This window comes from Lolium rigidum, chromosome 7, assembly GCF_022539505.1.
Source record: "Lolium rigidum isolate FL_2022 chromosome 7, APGP_CSIRO_Lrig_0.1, whole genome shotgun sequence".
Lineage (NCBI taxonomy): Eukaryota > Viridiplantae > Streptophyta > Magnoliopsida > Poales > Poaceae > Lolium > Lolium rigidum.
The window spans coordinates 262,980,844-262,985,896 of record NC_061514.1 but is presented as its reverse complement, the minus strand read 5'-3'; positions in this window follow the sequence as shown (position 1 = coordinate 262,985,896).

The window sequence follows — 5,053 nt, the reverse complement described above, 5'->3', positions numbered from 1 at the left end:
TCTCCCATCATTTAAATTTTTTGAAAATATATTTAGAAGTTAAAAAAAGCTGAAACAAAAGCTGATTTAGTTAATGGTGTATCCTAAAAGCATGGAAAATCGCAAAACTAAATTATTTAAATTATGAGCTACAGAAAAATGATTTTTTTGCAGTTTTGAAAATATGCACGGTTAACTATACTCATATCCATACTTTTCCATTCTTATGTACCTCAAAATACAAAGTATTTCAATCTGAAGATCTACAGGTTTGTAGGATACATTGTACATCCAAAAAAATCATTTTTTAACTTGTAAATATGACTTTTAGAAATTTTAAAATAAAGGGAGCGGAGCTCAGGAGCCAAAAATATGTACTCAAGATCACCAACACAGAAGTTCCTACACAAAATGACTATCTTCCTTTTTTCCTCTTAAAATGTTCATTATCCCTTTATCAGTGTGAAGTACACAATTTTTTCTTCACAAATAAAAATAAAACAGTGAGATGAGTGTAAGCTTCACATGTACAAAGAATAGATTGAGATTAAACATCAGCATCTCAACCGGAAATGCTTCAGATTTAGAGTCAAGAAGAGGAAAGGCACTTCCTCTGTTTCCCAACGCACGTAGCATTGGCAATGCAAAATCCTTGGCACAAAGCAAGATGCTACCAAAAATATTTTCTGCTCTTAGATTCCTGAGAATACCCACATTGGACGCCACTGCATGGCATTGCGAAGGACTAAACATTGTAATTTTTTTTTTTAACATGACATTATAATAATGAGGGGTTAAAGAAAACATTCATTGTGCCAAATTGAAAGGAGCAAAACATGGATTTCTGAATCATCTAAACTTGATGAACTGAACATAGACGGATACTAAACGAAGAAAGCTCAAAACGAAAATCTAACGGTCCATATCGTGCGTGCCGGAGTGCTCTCACAAGGCTGGGTATTCAACACGCTTAATTGCTTTTATAGATTTGATCATGCATATTCTGAGGCACCTAATGACATTGCATGAGAGTGAGAACTTCTAGGTACTCTCTCTAATCCATATCACTTGATGCTAAAATGGATGTATATACAACTAAATTGTGTCTAGATAGATCTATATTAACATCAAGTAATATGAATTGGAGGGAGTACTATTTTCATTTCATATCACGTTCAAATTTGAGACACCATTAAGGTGCCTGATTACACCTTTGCTATTTTGTTAGGAATGCGCGTAAAAGCATAATTTTCAATTAGCGAGAAGTGAAGAATTCCTGAATACAAACAAAAGGTCCACAACAGTGACAAAAAAAAACTAGGCGATTAATATCGCAAAATCCTTACACTCTTCCCCTATACGCTTATGTCATGATTTCCCACAACCAGCATCACATTTTTATATTTTTTTGTGAAACACTGTCATTTCTCTCAGCAAATAAATAGCTTGCAGCAATGTCAAGATGACATGTCCTAAGTTTATACAAAAGATATACACTCTATTTTAGGAAGGGAGGGGGGGGGGGCAGCATTGGATTAATAATACATGAACGATTGATGTTTTTCGTACAAACACAAACGGTAGGTATCATCATTAGTGAGACCCCTGCGAATTATGTGCTCACCTGTCTAGCCACAATACCAAGTCACTTTCCACATAAGTTACTTGACTTTGAGCAGCACCTTGCAACTTATTATGGAGCCAAATAAATACCATCTCTTTGTCACTCCAAAAATAAGCTAAGTAGGCAAATCAAGCTAAGGACTAGTTGACAGTCTGAATCCATGAAAGTATGTCCTCACATTCATTGTCGATTTCGAGGTCTTCAACAAACTTGACAAAGAATCATATTTTGGTCCTTAGCCGCCACAGAAAGACCATCGATAATTTCCACAATCTTAGGTTGAGAGGCAACTTTGAGCAACAGATCAACAACACACTAAAACATAGCATCCACAAAAGATAGCAAGTTGGGTACTAGCATCTCCATGTGCCAGCCACTTTCCCATATGTCCGACTAGAACCACCATCCTTGGCCATTCCTAAGTTCGGTACTAAGAGAAGTAGCAAACATTGCATCGCAATTGTCTAATATGCAATCTGAAAATTAGCCCACAACTTTTCAATCTTTGTTCTTCTTAGCCAATGCCCATTTTATCCTCATTGCATCATCGATAATATAAAAACTACGGGAACCCGGCCTCTCAAGCTCGGTAGGGAGGCACACGATATTCCAATCAAATCACACCACGAGATCTATAAGCACAATTCCTAACAAAGTTGGCTGGCCACTTCGATAGATCCATATTCATCATGATGCAAATGGACATGAAGATAGGTACGGCGAGTCGAAGACCCCACACCTGCAAGAATGCTTTTTTTCCAAGTTGGGAGACGCCGAACAAGATACCATAAGGAAGTTGGGACCAAGGGGAGACCCAAATAGGTGCAAGAAAAATACGAGGTTGAAAACAAAAGATGGCTTTACTACATACACTTTTTCAGTCTCTTTAACATCTGATATCTAGAGTGGTCGGCCTAAGAAAGCCTCCATTAGGGTGGTTTCTCATTATGTTAACAAAAAAGGAGCTGCAAAATAAAACCGTAGCTTAGATTCAAATTAATTGACATTAAACATATTTGTGATAACATTTCCGAAGGTACAATTAAAGTTGTGGAGAACTTTGATTTCGCCAACAATATTTTTGCGGTAACTATGGATAATACTTCAACAAATAATAAAGAAATGGATACCCCAGTCCTTCATTTTCCCAATATGTTGCATCTTTTTTACCGCATCAATGTTGTGCTTGCCATATAATTAATCTTGTGGCTAAAACTGCTTCAATAAAGTGATATCGACACCGTGATAAATTGCACTATGCAGTTTCATATGTTGTTCCAATCCACGACTTGCAAACTACAAAATCTATTATATTTCTTAAGGTAAAAATGCTCATAATTTTAAATTAGACATGGATATTAGATGGAACTCTACATATTTGATGGTTAATACACTATTAGAATAGTTCACGGTAACACAAACTATGTTTGCGAAAACGAACAACCACTAATCATTCCTTGGACATTGGTGAAATAATGACTAAGTTTTTGGGTTGTTTTATGAATCAACGGTTGCTTTGTTGAAGATTTATTATCCCACGTCTTCTTTTTAGTTACCCATCATATTTTACATATTTCCAACAACCTAGAAGCATGGAAAAATGATACTATTTTACTTGAAGCTACTACTAAAATTCCTACATTGTATGCATTTGCATTTATTTTGAAACCTAGGGCTAAAATTAACGGCTTTGCTAGTATTCTCTCGGTCTAAAGTGTTGCGGTAAACATATATTATACTCCCTCCGGTTCATATTAATTGACTCTAATATGAATCTATCTAGACACATTTCAGTTCTAGATACATCTATATTGAAGTCAATTAATATGAATCGGAGGGAGTAGTAAATATTTCACTAATGTTCGCACTAAGCTTATCGAAGTTTACTGTAAGTATGAACAAAAGTGTGATGGAGTTTTCGTTGCAACGATGCAACGTCCTCTACGAGCACCAACTATAACTAAGAAAAACCTATCAATGCAGGGGAAGATATTTTCTTCTTCCTCCTATGCCTCGAGTTCTTCCACTTTGATACAATCAGCACCCATGCAAACAAGTTACTACAGTGGAGAGAGTTAGCGAAGTACCCAGCAATGACATATTCACACACCAAGAAGACAATAACTTTAACATATTGCGGTGGTGGTCCGAACACAAGATTACATATTGCATGTTTTCCATATTAGCACACGATGTGATATCACTACCCATGTCAACACTATCACTGGAGTAAGCTTTCGGTCTAGCTAAAAGAATATGTATTTGAAGAGATCGGGAGAAGAACCAATCTCGCCCCAAATATTGTGAGAACAGTTATAACCATCAAAGATGGGGAACTTTCCACAGAGCCCAACACACTACTGATAACCAATAACTAGTCGCATTCCAAAACATTCCCATCGATGGAGAACCTGGAGATTAGTTATAGTCTTAGTGATTTTATTTTTCCTTTCTATAATTTTCTTATCAATTTTGAAATTTCATTTTCCTTTCATAGTTTTATTTTCCTAACGTAGTTTATACTTTGAGGAGACGTGTACACTTTTTTCCTTCTCAGAGATGAAAGGTTTTGATGAGGTAGCTACCAATAAAGGTTCATTTTTATCCTAGACACTTAGCCACATTTTCATGATTTTTTGGAAGTAATTGTCCCATAAACGTAGACATGCCTACTTTGTTTTTGATATAAATAGAGCATCCAACCCCTCTCATTTTCCAAAATGAACATCAACCCTCTCATTTCTCACGCTCAAACATGGCTGATACCAAGCAGATTCTTTTTCCAAAATTCCTTCGTTTGTACCACCACTTCCTCCACCACTACTGGGTACAAAATAAGCTCCAAGATGTGGAAGCACTTTGAACAAGAAAACATGGGAGAATGGTGGCTAGAAGTGGAGAGCTGGGTGCAGAAAAGGTGGGCAGAATGATGTCCGAGTAGTTGATCTCAATGGGGGAACCGACCACCTGATGATGCACGTCGTCTCTCATGCCAAGAGGGAAGTACTAGATATTAGTTTTAGTCATTGTATTTTTTTTATCATTTTTGTATTTTTTCTTATTAGAGCGAGGTGTATACCTTTTCCTTCCCGATGATGGAAGGTTTTTTTATGAGGCAACTACTAATAAAGATCAATTATAACCAGAAAATGAATTCTTTGTTGAATATAAAGAATGCATACTCTGTGAAACATTTCCCGAGAAGACCCTGATGCACCTTTTCTTTGAGTGTTCTCTTAGCTGGAGCTTCTGGTCGGCCCTTGGAATTGAGTGAGTAGAATGCTGATTTATACATCCACGGTATGATCTCGGTCGCCAACAAGATACTCCAAGAAATTTACATTGGAAAATATCATCACTGGATGTTGTAGCCTACGAAACTAGAGGAATAACTAGTCTCTACTTGTATCACCAAATTCAAAATGGCTTTGTTATTATGCATAGGGCCAA